Genomic DNA, 19,907 nt, shown 5'->3' on the forward strand with positions numbered 1-19,907 from the left:
TGTTAATAATCTGCATATCTCAGCGTCAGGTTAGATTGTTAATGTGTGCAGTGAATGTTTGCTGGCTATAGCTACGATATACATCCGATCCTCGACACGGGCTGCCGAGATGTAGCGAAAGTGATGGCCGGCTGGCGGTGGCAGCGGCGGTGCCGGAGTGGTGTGTGGAAGGCGGAAGAGGAGTGGCGCGCAGGGAGATGCTGGAGAACACTTGTCGTCCCCTGGAGCTCGCCCTGTTTGTGTGGGAGGGCCTCGCGTGTAGCAGACGCGCGTGACGCATGCCTCCCATATCCTTCCTCAGGGCGCCAAAACCTGCTCGCCTGTAGCACTGTTATTGCACACAGCAGCGCAATGTTATCGCAGTCAGTCGGTTATAATGTCTTCTACAGTTGTCAGGGATCAGCTGTAGTGAGGGGAAGGACTTTTGTCAATATTTTAACGTTGTCAGAGTAGGCGAAATCGACCTAAGTATATAACCAAACGTAAAATTTAAAACTTTTAAAAACATTGGCTCAATCGCATTTAACGTAACCTTCTTTTTTTTTAAAAATTATCGAAGTGATGACCAGTTTCGGTAGCTTAACTACCATCTACAGATCGAAGAACAGACAAACCAAAGGAAAAATTGCCATAAGTAATAAATTTATGTAAAAATTGCTATTTGCTTACTTTAATTTTTTTTTAATTTTCAGGTGATTTATATACGACAATTGGCATTACAAATGCAATCGCAGTGTACAAGGTCATTGCATCGGCCATAACATTCTTATTGTATATCGCCAGGTAAAATGTGTTATGTACAGGCACTCTATGGATGTACATAGCACGCTATGGTTGTGCTTAGCACATTTTACCTGAAGATTTAAGATAAGAAGTTTATGGACGATGCAATGGTCTTGTACACTCTGAGTGTATTTATAATACTGCTTGCCGTATATAAATTCCCCGAAAATTAAATAAAAATTAAGTAAGCTAACAGCAGTTTCTACAAAAATTAGTTACGTAATGCAATTTTTCTTTTGCTTTATCTGTTCTCGTATCTGAAGATGGCAGTTAAGCTATGGAAACTGGTCATCACTTCCTAAAAAAAAAATAATTAAGGTTAAATGCGATTGAGACAATCTATAGATAATACTGAACGTTTTATAGAAATTTTTTAAAAAATTTTATGATAATACATTTGATAGTCTTTAACTTGTACACAAGCCACACTGCTGTCGTGAGAATCCTAGGATATCTAACGGAAGTAGCACGAATCTAACTGACGGAAAGAGAAAAATATAAAAACGCAGCAAACGAAGCAGACAAAAAAGAAATACAGAGGACTAGAAAACGAGATTGAGAGGAAGTGCAAAATGGCATAGGAGGAATAGCCAGAAGAGAAATCAGAGGACGTAGAAGGATGCACGACTAGGGAGAAGATAGGTGCAGTGCAGAAGAAAATTAAAGACATCTTTGAAGAAAAGAGGAGCCACTGCATGAATATTAAGAGCTCAGATGGAAAGTGTGTGCTAAGCAAAGAAGGGGAGGCCAAAAGATGGAAGGAATGCATAGAGGATCTATCCAACAGGGAAAAACCTAAGGACAATGTTACAGAAAGAGAAGAGCAAGAAGATGAAGATGAGATGGGAGATATGACGCAGCGAAAAAAAATCTGACAGAGCACTGAAAGGCCTCAGTGGAAACAAGTGCCCTGGAGTTGTCGACATTCCCTCAGACTCAATGAGAGGCTTGGGAGAACTAGTCATGACAAAAAAAACTGTTAAAACTGGTGTTCAAGGTTTATTAGAGAGGAGAAATACCCTCAGACGTTAAGGGCAATCTAATATTCCTGTTAGAAAGAAGGCACGTGGTGACCGTTATGAATATTACACGAAACGTGAGTTGGTAAGTCATGATTCCAAGATATTGTAACGAATTTTTACAGAAGAATAGAAAAACTGGTAGAAGGGGACCTTGGGAAAGATCATTTTAGATTCGGGGGAAACGTAGTAAAACGCGAGTCCATACTGGTGTATCTTAGAAGATAGAATGAAGAAAGAAAAACCTACGTTTATAGCAACTGTACATTTAGAAACAGCTTTTGAAAACGTTTACTGGAATACACTATCCGAAATGCCGAAGATGAGGGAAAATACAGCGAACAAAAAGTTCTCTATAATGGCTCTGAGCACTATGGGACTTAACATCTATGGTCATTAGTCCCCTAGAACTTAGAACTACTTAAACCTAACTAACCTAAGGACAGCGCACAACACCCAGTCATCAAGTTCTCTATAACTTGTTCAGAAATCGGACTACAATTGTGAGAGTTGAACGCCATGAAAACGAAGTAGCGATTGAGTAGGGATTGGCACAGGCCTGTAGCACATCGCCCTATTATTCGATATGTGTACAGTAAAGCAAATGAAGATGAAATATAGAAAATGAATGTAAGTTGAGAGAAGAGACAGAAAAACACTGGAGATTGCTGATAACGCTGTAATTCCGTTAGTGACGGCCAGGGATGTGAAAGATCAGATGAACAGAATAGTTAGTTTCTTGAAAAAAAAATAATAAGTGAAAATGAACAAAAGTACAACAACGGCAATGAGGGTACTCGAATGAAGTCAGATCACTCAGGGGAAATTAGATTAGAAAATGCGAAGCTAAAAGTAGTATTTTGGCAGCTGAGTAACTGATGACGGCAAAACGCAGACTGGCAACATCAAGAGGAGTTTTTAACGTGGAGTGTAAATGTAAGGATGGAAAGTCTAAGGTGAAAGTATTTGTCTGATACGTATCGTTCTGTGGAAATGAACTGAGAACGAGACATCGAATAGAGGAGGAAAGCAATTTTTGCTACAACTTGATTAAAATAAGGAATGAGTTGATAGAAAATAAAATAAGCATCAAGTAGTAGTTTTTTAATGGCGCGAAGCTGGGAGGTTGGAATGATCCTAGGTTGCAGTAATTACCGAGAGATCAAGAGACTTGCGCAAGATAGACTACGCCGGATAGCTGCATCAATCCATTCTACGGGTTTGAGACAAGAAGAACGACGATGATAACAGCAACAACAACGACGACGACGAGGAAGAAAACAACAACAAAAACAACAGCAGCAAAACGACCTGTGGAGATTTACGAAGCTTATACGATGGCATGGTGAAAACTGTTCCATACAGCAGTGTAACACTGTATTTATTGATCAGAAATACACAATTTTTCGACGAAGATACCTTTCAAGTCACTGCACCATACCCATAGTTTTTGCTGGCAGTAGATAACAGCCAGAAAATTCGACTTCGGAAGAACTGCAAAAAAAATGGTTCAAATGGCTCTGAGGACTATGGGACTCAACAGCTGAGGTCATAAGTCCCCTAGAACTACTTAAACCTAACTAACCTAAGGACATCACACACATCCATGCCCGAGGCAGGATTCGAACCTACGACCGTAGCAGTCGCGTGATTCCGGACTGCAGCGCCGAGAACCGCTCGGCCACCGTGGCCGGCGACTGCAAACCACTATCTACCGTTGTATTAACCTCCTCGTTTGACCCAAAATATCTGCAATCCTCTTCAGATACTGAATAAGGTAGAATTCCGATCATTTTCAGGGGAATACTGCAACCTTACTAAACAGTTTTTCATTTCAGTAAGACATTTAATGCCCGGTTACCGTCACTGACTTTAAAAACGTTTCTAAAGCACAGATTGTCACTTTAAACTGTAGATTACATCTGTGATCACTTTATGAAAGGAACCGTCGTATAACTGAGGATGGGGGAAGGGTACAGAAGGACTAGTTGTGAAAGTTATTTCTCAAATACGTAAAATTGTTACACTTAGGAGACAGATTGAGATGTCTCTGGCAGAAGCCCAAGAATTTTTAGTAAACACTTCTATTTTTGGTCGTGAGCGCCGCACAGAAAGGATCAATAGTGTTTGTGTACTCGAAAAATTCTTCTCCGGATGAAATATATCAGACTCCGGGGCGTTGTCATTTGTATTCTGCGCGAAGGACAGGGAGCGATCAATCACGGCTGCAGGGCTAAGCCGAAAACAATTCCGGCCCTGGCGGTGGGGGAAGAAGGAGAACGCAGGAAGGTTCCTCAGGCGGTGGTATGCGCGAATATGAGAAAACAAAATTACTCACTTAGCAGCTTTCTTTAGAAACAAAATAAATTTTTAAGCGTAACCATCCTCGAGTTACGCCATGTGACTTGTTTTCCGCATACTTTATTTTGTTGACTGCAACGCATTGAGGTTTTTTACTACATAAAGTTGATCAAATATTGAGTCCTGCATAACAGTTAAATCTTATATAAAAATTGGAATGCTGATGAGATTCTTGAAGTACATAGTATAGAAGTATGAAGTATTTGGAATCTTCGATAGCGTAAGAATTAGTACTGAGTTAGATGAGTAATTTTATTAAATGACAGCTCCACTCCTAGAAAGTTCACATATTTAAAGGAACAGTTTCGATCCCTAGGCCATTATCAAACGTTCAATCACAAAACGACTGTGTTTTGAGTCGGAGTGCCCAGGAGCAGGGCCATGTAAAAATATACGTTTTTGGGCAACTAGAGCTGGCATTTGATAAAACTGTTAACGAAGGCTACGGGTGTCCAAAAACCGTGATGTGTAAAACAACAAACAGATCATTTTGCTCGATAACTAGTTTCTAAATGCAAGTCTCCCTTTTTCGAGTCATCAGTTTTCTGACTTGTTTTATGTGACCCGCCAGTAATTCCTCTCTTGTGCCAATCTCTTCCTCTGAGGTTACCTTTTCTATCTACCTCACTTATTTTCTGAGTGTGTTCTAATCTCTATCTTCTCCTACAGTTTTTACCCTCTACAGCTCCCTATGCTACCACGGAAGTCATTCTCCTGATATCTTACCAAATATCCTGTCATTGTGTCCCTTCTTCTTGTTAGTATTTTCCGCATTTCCTTACTTCGCAGATTGTACGTAGAGCCTTCTCATTTCTTATTTTATCAGTCTACCTAATTCTCAACAACTTTCTCAGCACCACATTTCTAACTCCGATTCTCTTCTTCTTCAAATTTCCCGTATTTTGTGGTTCTTGTACTGTTGTTCTCCAAATGTACATTCTCAGAAATTTCTTTCCGAAATTAAGGCCTATGTTTGATCCTAGTAGACTTCTTTTAACCACTTTCTTCTGGATGGGCCACACAACATCTATGAAGCTGAAGAAGGACATTATTCGACTAGGCCGTGTATTATTTTTTGTACTACCAGTTCGGGCACTGTCCATTCTCAGATCCCTCTATTGTAACAGGTGAGGATACATCGTCATCGTAATCATCGTTACGTGAGCAAGTGTACACGGAGTGTCAGGAAGTCTGAAAAGCTTGTAAAGATGTTGCAGGATGGGTTGTGCTGAAATACAGTTGTTAAGAAAAATATTCGATACGTTACGCTGTTTCCGAGTTAATTACCATTGAAGTTAGCCAAAAAGGTTGTTGCGCTCGCTAATTCAAGTGGCTCGCTTGATACAATTGTTCTCATAGCGTAGATGATAGTGCACGAGACTGCTCAGCCTTTGGCTCGAGTTCGATCCTTATAACCTTCTCATAGATTCTGCACACCATATTGAACAATCTTTTTGTTGCAGCTTCGCATGTGATTTCTGAGATTCCAAAGGAATGTTATCCATCCCTTCTGCCTTATTTGATCGAAAGTCCTCCAAATCTCTGTTAAACTCTGGTACTGGGAGGGCTATGTCTTCCATACCGACTCCTTTTTCTTCTTCCATCACCTCGTCATGCAGTTGCTCCCCCTCGTAGAGACTTTCAATGTACTCTTTCCGTCTATGTCCCCTCTCTGCGTTCGAGAGCGGAGATGCTCGTACACTCATAACATTGACTCCTTTTATTAGGGTATATTGATAATTTTTACTTATGGACCGTCTGACAGCAACTGAAGGAAACACAATTTCATTGTGGCACTAAAATTGTGTTTTATTCAGTAGCTGTCAGACGGTCCATAAGTAAAAATTATAAAAAAAATGGCTCTGAGTACTATGGGACTCAACATCTATGGTCATCAGTCCCCTAGAACTTAGAACTACTTAAACCTAACTAACCTAAGGACAGCACACAACACCCAGCCATCACGAGGCAGAGAAAATCCCTGACCCCGCCGGGAATCGAACCCGGGAACCCGGGCGTGGGAAGCGAGAACGCTACGGCACGACCACGAGATGCGGGCAAAAATTATCAATAGATCGTAATATTACACCCAACTGAGGAAAACAGGACTACAAAAGTTGAAGATTGACGCCTTTGTTTTTAATTTCACCGAAGATTGTTTGGATTTTTCCATATGTGGATTCGGTCCTTTTCTTATTCGATTTCTTAACATTTTTCTCGCAGCTGTTTCACCTTGGCTTCCTTACACTTCCTATTTTTTTCGTTCTTAAATGACGTACACTAGCGTATTCCAATCTTTTCCTGAACATTGTTGTACTTCCTTCTTTCATCGATCAACTTAAGTATTTCTTCTGTTACTCAATATTTCTTCACAGTGACCTTCCTTGTACCTTCACTATTCTGCGCAACTTCCGTGATTGCCCTTTATAGATAAGACCACTCTTCCAGTGAACTGCCTACCATGATATTATCAAAATATCTAGATCCATAGAAAATTTCAAATGCATCTCATCGCTCCCCAGTACTTCAATATCCCACTTCTTTCCACATTGATTCTTCCGGACGATTCTCTTAAACCGCAATCTTGTCTTTGTGTTCCTGGGTACGCCTTCCAATCCAATATCTGATTTTGGAATCTCTGTCTGACCGTGATGTAATCCAGATGGGATCTTATCGTGTCTCCATGCCTTCTACAAGAATACCTCCTCCTCTTGTGGTTTCTGAACAGTGCATTTGCTATTACTAGCTGAAATTTATTGCAGATTTCAGTTAGTCTTTCTCCTCTATTATTTCCACCACCAAGCCCATAATCTCCCGTAACGCTGTTTTGTGTTCCGTTCCCTAGCTGTCGGCCGCTGTGACCGAGAGGTTCTAGGCGCTTCAGTCCGGAACCGCGCTACTGCTGCGGTCGCAGATTCGAATCCTGCCTCTGGCATGGATGTGTGTGATGTCCTTAGGTTAGTTAGGTTTAAGTAGTTTTAAGTCTAGGGGACTGATGATCTCAGATGTTAAGTCCCATAGTGCTTAGAGCCATTTCAACTATTTTTGTTCCCTACCTCTGCGTTCTGTTCCCCCGTGTATTAGATTATGATCTCCCTTTACTGAATTATCCGTCCAATCTCCTCATAGGCTTCCTCTGTCTCTTCATTTGCTTGTGGCGTCAGCATGTATATGTGTACTATTACTGATGGTTTTAGTTTGCTGTCGATACTGATGAAAACAACCATATCGCTGAACTGTTCAGAGTAACTCACACCCTGCCTACCTACCTGTTCATAACGAATCCTACTCCCGTTATACCATTTCTTCTTGGAGTAACAGTATGTAAAACTCAGTTAAGGCGAACACCTGCTTCTTGGCCAACTCTTGTGTAGCAAATGTTAGATTATATGCTTGCGGGCCGCTAGCGGAACTTCTCACAATGTGACTGACTGCATTCAGAATGGCAGCTGGCATCGAATTTCTGCCACAACAACACTGCTTTCGAATTGTCAGAGAAATAACTCACTTTTACTGCCGAGGTGTTTGTCACTGAGCTTCTGCGAGCTGTAGCTTACTTTGATGACGTTTCCGGACACGAGATCCAGCCTTCAGTTTTCCTCTTCAAAACACTCCCATACAATCCCTCCAAGTTTGCCGTTATCGTTTTTTACACCCTGAAGAATTAATTATTCCTCTCAAATAAATGTTAAGATATAACACGTAAGGGAACCGAAAGTAGGCTCATGTATAAAATTTTATTGAATAGAGAGACCATGAACTGCAATATTCTTTCCTAGAATTTTCAAGAACACTTTTGGCACATGAACTAAATCATATGCGAAGTCTGAGCAGAAGTTTAAGCGTTCGTTCTCGACGAGTTCTGAAGCAGCAAGATCTCATCGCTATGGCCCTGTTCCCAGCAATTGCTACGTATACGGGGGAAATGGCAAGTACAGGAATTTCTCAGTCTCAGTTCCTGCCTTTAGCAGGTTGTGCTTCAAGAATCAACTCCCATTCACTGTCCGAGATATTATATTATGCATGTAAGCATTCCTTCATCGGCAGGGTCTCTTAATAAAGGACTTCGTCAGCTCTATTACCTGCCATTGGTCTAGATCCTGCGCCATATGCACTTTTGGATCTAGGAAGTATCGTGGAATATGCTTAAAGACGTCCTTCCAAATACGTGACAGGGGCCGGCCGCGGTGGCCGAGCGGTTCTGGGCGCTCAGTCCGGAACCGCGCGACTGCTACGGTGGCAGGTTCGAATCCTGCCTCGGGCATGGATGTGTGTCATGTCCTTAGGTTAGTTAGGTTTAAGTAGTTCTAAGTTCTAGGGGACTGATGACCTCAGATGTTAAGCCGAGCGGTTCTAGGCGCTCAGTCCGGAACCGCGCGACTGCTACGGTCGCAGGTTCGAATCCTGCCTCGGGCATGGATGTGTGTGATGTCCTTAGGTTAGTTAGGTTTAAGTAGTTCTAAGTTCTAGGGGACTGATAACCTCAGATGTTAAGTCAGTGCTCAGAGCCATTTGAACCATTTTGAACGTGACAGGGCAACGCTAGATAATCCATTGATAACTATAACACACTCGGAACTTGCAGAGGATCGAATAAAAATACAAAACGGAAACATGTAAAAAAAGTGTGTAGGAGATAAAATGTGTCTAAGAGTTGTTAATAATATTGAGATTATAGTGTGTATGGACACAATGGGAAATAAATAAAGGGAGGACTGCAAACACATAAACCATCAGTTCGTCTTTGAATAATTACGTAAATAAAAATAAATTTTAGTGTAACTCGTGTTTAAATCCGACTAAAAAGTATAAAATCATTTCTCCTAGTACCATGCAGGTTCCTAACCCCTTAATAGATAGTCCTGAAAATCTGTGCTTGTGAATTATTAATAACTACGACAACAGCTGTACGATTTATAACGAAAAACATGGTGCGCATGCAATACATAACTGATGCAAGAGTAGTTGAACTCGTAATATTATCTGTTGCATACACCCCACGTTTTTAGTAACAAATGTTACAGGCATTGTGATAGCTAGAAAAAGTTTGCAAGCAAAAATTTTCAGTAAAGCTTGCTATATTAAAAGTATTATTTAAATAATTATTTTCTGGTTTCTGGTCGCGTGTTTGAAATTTCTTAGTGTATTCTAACTTTTTGATGCGATTATGCGTTTTATTTAAATAATTATTTATATGTTTAATAGCTATTTAACCACAGCTTTGCCTCTGTATATGTGTGTTCCATATAATGCACACATCTCCTTCTTCCCCTCTTTCTATCCATCTCCTGTTTCCCCCCCCCCCCCCCCCCCCTCTCTCTCTCTCTCTCTGCCCAGTCGTACCCGTCCGCTTGCATACCACCATACCACCTAGAATATATTGTGTTACAACACAGCAGTCCTGCCATGCAGGTAAGATGTCAGACATTACTACCCTTTTTCACCTCCACCCCTAGCGAACAGACCGACAACAAAGCGAGTTAATATTGAACTGTCATCCACTTCTACACTATGTTTAAAATTTCAGGCCTCTAGATCATTGAGAAGTTAATTTAAAATCAGATGCGAAATTTTGACCAAAGAGAGAAGTAAGTGACCCAATAAAAACGTAGATACTTTGTTATTATGGAGAAAATTTCTAGTTGAGTGCTTGCAACATATGACTTGGTATTAACACTAGTTCCATGAGTGTTGTCAATGTAGTAATGTTGTATTTCAAGACAAGCATTTGAAGCTAATGTTGTATTTCAAGGTAAGCATTTGAAGCTACGATTGCGAAGAAACAAACAGCACAGAAATCGCGCTATCAGATGCATCTCACACAGGAATATGCAGCACGGTCAAAGTGCCGGAAGTTGTTGCCGTTTATACGCCGTTGTAGTGCGTCACAGTGGTTGAAGATGGTTAAAATTACCCTTGATTTATCATCCTTTGGACGTCTCTGGAGGAAATCGCTTTTTGTATTTTTGTAATATGTGAATTGACATGTATAAGTCTACCTTCTGACACACACGTACCGTATTTTCCCCCAAGTTACGTGCTCGTCCAGTGTAACAGAAGCGAGTTCTTCGGCAATATGAAAAACTAAAATGGACCATCAGACTGCTGTCCACACCGCAAAGAATAAATACTGTCTTACCAAGCACTGTAACAGGCCTGGAAAAGGAACAGGTTTCTTCCCTTCGGAAGCACGCAGTAAATGTATTATTTTACTGCTCTTTGTGCAGTTTCTTATTCTTCTTTTTATGCGTGAAAGTAAACTAGTAGTAAGGTTCGCAAAGAGGTAACTGAAAGCACAAAGAATTTCACGTTTCTGCCACTACTACCTTCTTCCAAAAGCGCGTCGAGTTACGCAACCACAGAAGAGTGGAAACCGACGTCCTGCTGACCTCTATTAAAGGGTATGAACAAAGTAAATCACAGGAGGGACAGCACGCACCACAAAGGAGAAAATAACAAGGACATTTTGCGTTTATGCAACAGGCTCATGCCTTCGTTTTATTTTTACTTTCGTCTTTTATTTTCACGTGAATGTGAGGCAAGGCCGGTGAAAATTCCACGGGAGCGGTAAACAGGCAGGCAAGACGAAAGAGGATTGTAATAACGAAAAATGTGTCGCGATCCCAGCGAGCGAGTGCAGTGTCCGAAATTCGAGGTCGGCGCGCTCCGCAGGCAGTAGGTATTCCTGTAATTACATTTTTGCGGCGGGAGGCTTTGATGACGGATTAAACTGCATTAATTTCACGCGCGGCGCGTCCTGTTTATTTTCCCGACGGGTCCCCGGCGCAGCGTCAACCAAATTTTTGTAGCGCCCGTGTCCTCGCCGGCTGTCACGGACAGACACGCTGTAGCGAGTGCCGCTTTCTTCCGCGGCGGATGACGACCCTTCCCTTTTTTTTGTGTCTCTCGCCTTTTCTTTTTTTTGTGTGTGCATGTTGGCGTGAGACAGAGAAAAGGGGGGAGGAGGGAGATGGGGGAGAGAGGGGGAGAGAGTTTGCAGACGTGCCACCAGCTGTAGTTTATTTAAAGTTCCGCGAGTTCTCCAGTTGCGTCCTTTTGGCCAGGTCTCATGACGGCGTCCTCTTTCTTCAGACCTCTCCTCCTCGGTGCAGGATCGTTACGGTACATTAGACGCATTATACCGTCGCGGAAGAGGGTGGGGGGGAGGGGGGGAGGTCGAAAGCGGCCACAAACTCGCGACATTAGCGGGGAAAATACGGCGCGCTGCTCGTCCCAGCGCACCACCTGCCCATTCCTCGAGCTTGAGAGGTGGGGGGGGGGGGGGATTTAAGCAGTCGTGGGAGGGGGAAGGGAGAGAGAGACAGAGAGAGAGGGAGTGGGGAGCGGGGTGGTTAAGTTGGTGTACCTTCGTAATTAATGGTGAAGTGCATTGCCTGCCACCGGCGACGCCCCCTTGCCCCTTCACTCTCTCTCCACTCACCCTCTCTCCGAATACACACAGTCATCGCCCTGCTACCTATCCCCCCTCCCCCCCCCCCTCACCACTCACCCCTTTCGCCGCGCTCTATAAAGTATCAGCAGTTGCCGTAGCAGCCTACCTTCGGCAGGATCCCCCTCGGGCGCCACTTTATATGTAAAACGCATTCGCCCCGTGGCAGTAATAGAGAGGCTAAACCGGGAGAACTTCGGAATTTATTTATTGGCCTAAGATGTACTCGCGAGGGATCTCGCGAAACTGCGTTATTTCCGAGAGCCGGCAGAGGCTTAGTGTACAAATTTTCGGGGCTTAAGGGGCAGTGTTCGCCGGCTCGCCGGTCGTAAATAATAGGGGTGAGCCAGGCTAGCGGTTGCCACCGCTAGGGGGGTGGAGAGAGCACATTCCGTTGACATCGATAACCCGCCGTTGGCGACGCCGAGTGCCGACCCCAAACACAATGGAGGCGGGAGGCGCTCTTTGCTTCTGCCGTCACCTACACGCTACACTCCAGGACGCCCGAGGATCAAGTGCCGACCGTAAAGCGGCTGCGAGAATAATAGCGCTACAGAAGAAAAGGCTCGCGGCCGACCAGGGCAAAGAAAAGTTCTCCACCTCCAGATGGGGGATAATTAGTTGCAGGCTCACCGGAACGCACGCCGCCTCGCGTCCAATAATGGACTTTTTCTACGGCCATAAAGAAAATAAGTGCTTCTCAGGGGCATGCCACTTCTAATTGGAGTCTATATGGAGTAACTCGAATTGGTACTGACGACCACTGGTCCACTACAGTAACTTTCCGATTGACGTCACACCTCAGCATCTGAGGGGTCGACGTCTCTGAATGCCACACAGAGGAATCGGGTTCGATTACACCTAGATCTACGCTCTGTATATCATTACAAAGTTTGAGACAGACGATGCTTCCAATCCACGTACATCGAAGTGTGTATATGTCTGTCTTCCACACAGCACAGCTCTGCAACGCTAAGACAGAATTCATGTGAACTTTTTACACATATCGTTTATCGGCTTACTATCCAGGTAAAACTACTGCACTCGCATCAACGCTAAGAGTAATTGTTGGGGTAAGGAGCAGGTGAGTTGTAAAAATAATCGGAAACGCTCAGTATTAGTGACAGATCTATAGACTGCAATGGCACAAGGCTGTACGTAAAGTATATACTGGACAATTTAATTGAAGGGACAATCTTAATAGTTATCAGAGAAGGTGAATTAGCCTTCCAAGGGGCCTCCCCTTTAACTTTCATACATCGTAGTTTCCAGTAAGACTTGCGTTCTCGATGACGATCAACAAATGTCAGAGGGGCTGCCTATAAAGTACCGAGGAGAGGATATCTGTATGTGTCACAACCAGTCACCATGTTTACATCTTACCACAATAATCTGTTAGCGTCGTGTATCGAGCCGTTAGTGATGAGAAAGTAGTAATATCTCGACCCGAATAAGTACGTAAGACACATAAAGTCCCGTCTAAGACTAGGTCTTTAGAATCACAGCACAATTCTAACTAGAGATTTAAACGAAAGGAAATCGGGCGTGTCCCTTTTAAGGACTCACGATGGCATTCACCTACAGTGTTTCAGGGAAAATACAGAAAATTAAGTTTTAGCAACCGGTCGGGAACTTGAACTGCTCTCCTCTGGAATGCAAGTCCAGTGTCTCAGCACTACGCTACCTCACTCGCTTGCAACTCCATTAAAGCAAATGTTTACTTAGAGTTTACACTTTAATGATATTTGTGAAATTAGCAACATGATTTTCTCTGTTGCGAAACATGTTTAGTAATTTCTCCTTCTTATGCATTTCAGGTATGAGACCATTGCCTGTTACGATGCCCATTTCTCCATTGGTCTCCCAAGTCTTCTTCGGCCGACTGGATTACAAGTTTCGACTTTGTAAGTTAGTCTGTCACAGTTCATTCCGTCTAGATGTTCACTCCATTTTCCTGTGTTGTCTTTAGTTTTGTTTCTTAAGGTAAAAAACTGAAATGATCTTATACCGATCATATACCGAGAAGTGATTGGTTTCACAACAGCTGATGGCGTTAGACTAGCACCACCGGAAGAAGGTGATCGGCGACGGGTAAGGCGGGCGCTGTTCTCGGCTGTGGCATCTGAATGCCGGACACGGCTTCCCGAGACACTGGCGCCCCCGGTCACGGCGACTGCGGGAGGCGCGCGGCGTATTTCCGGCTCAGCTGTGGAGCAGCCGGCCGCGGTCCCCGACCCTGCGGGCCGCCGCTGACTCAGCCAGGAACGCGGGCACGGCGGACGGGGACCCCAGAGGCACGTCTAAAAACAGCGCCTGCCTGCGCCGCCCACGCGTCTGACGGCGCTGCTACACGGCTGCTGCTCACACTGTCGGGGGCTTCCGGCGCCACCTAAGTGGAAGCACTGTGCGTGGTGCTTGGAGTATAATCGATAGATATTACCCTTAAGGGTGGTGAGACTAAACCACGTAAACGCAGTCACCTGTGTACTAATACACTACCGGCCATTAAAATTGCTACACCACGAAGATGACGTGCTACAGACGCGAAATTTAACCGACAGGGCCGGCCGGAGTGGCCATGCGGTTCTAGGCGCTACAGTCTGGAACCGAGCGACAGCTAGGGTCGCAGGTTCGAATCCTGCCTCGGGCTTGGATGTGTGTGATGTCCTTAGGCTAGTTAGTTTTAATTAGTTCTAAGTTCTAGGCGACTGATGACCATAGAAGTTAAGTCGCATAGTGCTCAGAGCCATTTAACCGACAGGAAGCAGATCCTGTCATATGAAAATGATTAGCTTTTCAGTGCATTCACACACGGCTGGCGCCGGTGGCGACACCTAAAACATGCTGACATGAAGAACGTTTCCAACCGATTTCTCATACACAAACAGCAGTTGACCGGCGTTGCCTGGTGAAACTTTGTTGTGATGGCTGGTGTAAGGAGCAGAAATGCGTACCATCACGTTTCCGACTTTGATAAAGATCGGATTGAGGCCTATCTCGATTGCGGTTTATCGTATCGCGACATTGCTGCTCGCGTTCGTCGAGATCCAATGACTGTTAGCAGAATATGGAATCGGTGGGTTCAGGAGGATAATACGGAACGGCGTACTGGTTCCCAACGGCCTCGTATCACTAGCAGTCGAGATGACAGGCATCTTATCCGCATGGCTGTAACGGATCGTGCAGCCATGTCTCGATCCCTGAGTCAACATATGGGGACGTTTGCAAGACAACAACCATCTGCACGAACAGTTGGATGACGTTTGCAGCAGCATGGAGTATCAGGTCGGTGACCATGACTGCGGTTATCCTTGACGCTGCATCACAGACAGGAGCACCTATAATGGTGTACTCAACGACGAACCTCGGTGCACGAATGGCAAAACGTCATTTTTTCGGATGAATCCAGGTTCTGTTTACAGCATCATGATGGTCGCATCCGTGTTTGGCGACATCGCGGTGAACGCACATTGGAAGCGTGTGTTCGTCACCGCCATACTGGCGTATCACCCGGGGTGATGGTATGGGGTGCCATTAGTTACACGTCTCGGTCACCTCTTGTTCGCACTGACGGCACTTTGAACAGTGGACGTTACATTTCAGATGTGTTACGACCCGTGGCTCTACCCTTCATTCGATCCCTGCAAAACTCTACATTTCAGCACGATAATGCACGACCGCATGTTGCAGATCCTGTACGGGCCTTTCTGGATACAGAAAATGTTCGACTGCTGCCCTGGTCAGCACATTCTCCAGATCTGTCACCAAATGAAAACGTCTGATCAATGGTGGCCAAGTAACTGGCTCGTCACAATACGCCAGTCACTACCCTTGATGAACAGTGGTATCGTGTTGAAGCTGCATGGGCAGCTGTACCTGTACATGCCATCCAAGCTCTGTTTGACTCAATGCCCAGGCGTATCAAGGCCGTTATTACGGTCAGAAATGGTTGTTGTGGGTACTGATTTCTCAGGACCTGTGCACCCAAATTGCGTGAAAATGTAATCACATCTGTTTTTCTGAAACCGTTATCATTCGTTTGTCTGTACATATAGACTACGTCCACCGATTTCCTTCCTATTCGTTTAAGTCATTCATGAGGCGTCTTCTTTCTTTTTCTAGTGTGCGTTTCATGCATCTTAAGATAGACAACTGAACTTACATAATCGTGTCCTGACGCGTATAATGTAAGATGGGTTTCCAATGTTAAGGTGCATGAATTTTTCTCACTCAGTGGATTATCCAATAAAATGTAATCGCTAGGCACATCTTTGCGCGGTAGGTCAATGAGAACGTCGTCCAGAAACATTTCCGACATGGAAAGGAAGACAAGGTGCAGGAGGTTCGATCACAGTGGTCGAAACGCGATCTAATCCGGATAATGTGGAACGGAAGGTGGCGGAACGCAGTCTAGAGCTGCCCGCTGCGCCCGCCCTCTTCGGACGGAAGGAGGCGCCCGTGGGACTAAGAAGCGGGCGCACGGCACAGTTTCTTGGAGCGAGTGCTCGCCACTTGAGGGCGCACACAGCTGGCGGGATCACAGGCGCTGTGTGCGCTCATTACGGTTCGCACACGACCCTCCATGAATATGCATAGGCTCCGCTGTTAGAAGACGGGAGGCCCACCCCAGACGGGTGCCAAAGCGTGAATCTCTCGCCTCCCGCCTTCCTTCTCCAAACCACCCTAACCCCCTCGTTTCAGCACCACTCTGCCGTAGCATACGTGGGCTCCATTCGCTCGTGCGGAGAAATGCGTACTCCGCAGGTTCGAGCTGCCCTACTGCGCCGCGCCGGCGACGGGTGCGACAGTAAAAATGCGGTAATAGGTCGTTCCCGGCGGCCTTACGGGGATATCCGAGCTAAATCTCAGAATCTCCTCTCCCGCCAAGGAACGAGTTGACACTCTTATTACGCGCTCATCCGCGGTCGTTGGAGGAAAAAGTGCCGACGAGATGCGACATGTTAGCAAACTGGATAATTACGTGACGGCTATCCGGTGGATTTCGGGGACACCCGAGGCGTAAGGCGGCTATCAACGGAGGGCAGCTGTTTCTCTCTCGCAATTTTAAAGTTGGAAAGTGGGGACTTTTTTTATACCTCCGAGGCTCTTGGACGCCAAATACGACAGTTAACGCATTAAAATCGAGCCAAAAATAATGGGTAAAAATAGCTTGGACTACATAAAAACAAAAAATCTGGAAAGAAACAAGCTCAAAGAATCAGAAACAACGGAGACTCTTGTAGAAGTAAGACACTCAATTTACAAGTCTAGCGAGGCAGAATAAACAATAATTACTATATATTATAAATTAAAGTCCCCGCCTCGTTTTTCTTCCTGTAGTTGAAGGCTACTCGGACGAAGGGATTTTTGTATGGTTTTCACTAACAGAGAAACTGATTCACGAGGAAAGTTTGTTGATTTATTTTATAAATATTTCGTGCAAATGGGGTGAGCTGTGATGACGACTGTCGATTAAATCGTGTCTCCTGAAGACGTTCCTGATGTGCGCTGTTTAAATCGTTTGAGTTATACTTAAATTGGGTGTAACAGGCAGTTAGCTAAAGTTGTTTACTGGATTTTACTCGTAACTCTATACAGTGGCGCCTCAACAAAACTATCGGTATGGCAGCAAAATCGTCCTGCTGAAGTAGCTAGTGGTACTCGTGAGATGTCGCGGTGGGTTGCTAGTATAGTAATGATAAATACAGGAAGAACATGGACGAAAATACCGAAGGACAACATTGAAAGAAAACGGAGACCTCCAAATAAAGAAAACCACAAGGAAAGCAGGGGAAATGTTGTGATTGTTCTAATCCCAGTCGGTGAATACGAAAATAAAAAAAAAAGAAAACAAAATGAGAAGCTATTAGCTTTCCGCAATTTACAGAATGACCAGTAATTTCAGTGCTATGAAAGATGTAATTTAAATTTAAATAGACGGAAACGTGTCACAATATTTTTTCACTTTTAAAGGACAAAAGGTCATTAGGCAGCACTATGTGTTTAATATAAGATATTCTGCAGATTTGTTGGTAGTAGCACGAACATTTATATTGTTGTTGTTGTTGTTGTTGTTGTTGTGGTCTTCAGTCCAGAGACTGGTTTGATGCAGCTCTCCATGCTACTCTATCCTGTGCAAGCTTCTTCATCTCCCAGTACCTACTGCAATCTACATCCTTCTGAATCTGTTTAGTGTATTCATCTCTTGGTCGCCCTCTGCGATTTTTACCCCCCACGCTGCCCTCCAATACTAAATTGGTGATCCCTCGATGCCTCAGAATATGCCCCAAATAACAAAACTCATTTACTACTTTAAGCGTCTCATTTCCTCATCTAATTCCCGCAGCATCACCCGATTTAATTCGACTACATTCCATTATTCTCGTTTTGCCCTCGACATTTATATTATCTGTAACACTTTTTGGCCTGTTGTTGTAGAGTACCCACTCGTGCGCCGTCTCTAGTTAGCTCGACACTGATGGGATGGTGCGATGAACCCTCTGCCAGGCACTTAAATGTGATTTGCAGAGTATCCATGTATATGTAGATGGGTTGTTAATCCCCAATCTACGACAGCGTACTGAAAAGTAGTGCCGCCGAAATTTTTATGCAAAAACTCTTAAACATTTATAAATAAAACCATCGTTATTAATACTCAACACCTTTATTCTTCATGTCTACTGATTTTCAGGCCTCCGCCGCTAGAGGGCTCCAAATTGTAGCGTGTAGCATGACGGTGCGTAACTATGCCGATGCCTGAGAAACAGTGACCCGTAAGGAATTTTCCAGTCCGAAGAATTTGTCCACACATGGAGCACCCTCTTCTTCATCACGACAATGCCAGACCACACACGAGCACTGTGACGTTTGCAGCAATCCGACGCCTTGGGTTCATCCTCCATACCGTCCCCACTTGGTGCCATTCGATTTTTATCTCTTTCCAAAACTTAAAAAACACCTTCGAGAATTGGTTTGTTAGTGATGAAGCAGTGCAAGCAGAGACGAGGTTCTGGCTCTCATTGGTTTAAACGTGTTCGTCGTCAGGGTGACTATGTAGAGAAATAAATATGAAGATTTAAAGAATAAAGATGTAGAATATTAACGTTTGTTTTGCTTAAAAAGCTTTAAGAGTTTTCACATAAGAAATCGGAGGCATTATTTCTCAGCACGTCCTCGTACATTCCTTTAAAGCTATATTCATCATGTTAATATTGTGCGTGGAACAGATAATCTCAGAAACTTGTAACGTATTACTATGTTTACGACGTTTCTCATCGAGCCATATACGTTATCTCGTATTTCTAGCTGCTTCTCTCACACAAATAATGATAAAAATTCAGAATTCAGAAATTCAGGATCGCCACCAGCCCAAGCCCTTCCTAAACATTTAGAAAAAAACGGAGCTGGAAAATTATTAGTTTAATTGCTTTAATAAATTAACTAAAGGTATGCAAATTTCTTTAAGTAGCCAGATAAATAGCACGCCATATCGAGCATGAAGTAACTTGATTAATTCAGGATTGGAAATCGGAGTAAGTGTGTAAGATCAACACGACAGAATTTATCTTTCACGTAGATTATTTATTGTATCTAAGTATTTGGTTGCACATCCTAATTACACATCACTAGTGCCTGACTAGAAATGTTTAAGTAAGAATGTAACAGAGCACAATTTAACTACAGCAAGAAGAAACACAGAAAACGGGGGTGGGAGACAATATACTATCATCTCCTTTGCATTCATATCATAAAAATATGTCAGTGAGATTCGCATTACGATTCTACGCATGCACTATTCTGCACAGAAGTTTAACCAATGCACGAGGTTGTGCGATAATTATTCAACATACTAACTGCGTCTGCTGCTTGCAAACGGCCGAACTAGAGCACATGGTTCATTCCGAATCAAACTGTTGTGCAACTTTGTAGAAAGCGCACGAAAGAATGGATATTCTTGCAGAAATTATAGCTCATTAAACAAGCAAACTGTTAAAATAGAGCCTATTGCGGTGCCGTGGTGGACCATAAAGGTCAATGATTACCAAACACGTGGCACAAATTCGACACACAAAGACAAAAGCAACTTCCACAAAATATAAGATTAAAAATCATACTCGCTTCGACACAGTATTATACTCACGTACGGTTGAAGTGATCCTAAACAGTTTTTCCTAATCAGATTTACCGTTTGAAATTCTACTTCATCGTTGTTCAAAATGAACAAAGTAACTTCCACATTTTTAACTCAAACACCCAAAAATCGCCTATTTAAAGCAATATAATTATGGCGCATT

The 19,907-nt window shown here is 43.7% G+C and overlaps 1 protein-coding gene across 2 annotated transcripts in view; it reads right to left on the reverse strand.

Annotated features, from left to right (window-relative positions):
• LOC126187460 (irregular chiasm C-roughest protein) overlaps positions 1-19,907 on the reverse strand; it is an 853,136-nt gene that overhangs the window by 186,054 nt on the left and 647,175 nt on the right. The window lies entirely within an intron of this gene.

The sequence above is a fragment of the Schistocerca cancellata genome, chromosome 5 (assembly GCF_023864275.1).
Source record: "Schistocerca cancellata isolate TAMUIC-IGC-003103 chromosome 5, iqSchCanc2.1, whole genome shotgun sequence".
NCBI classification, from domain to species: Eukaryota; Metazoa; Arthropoda; class Insecta; order Orthoptera; family Acrididae; genus Schistocerca; species Schistocerca cancellata.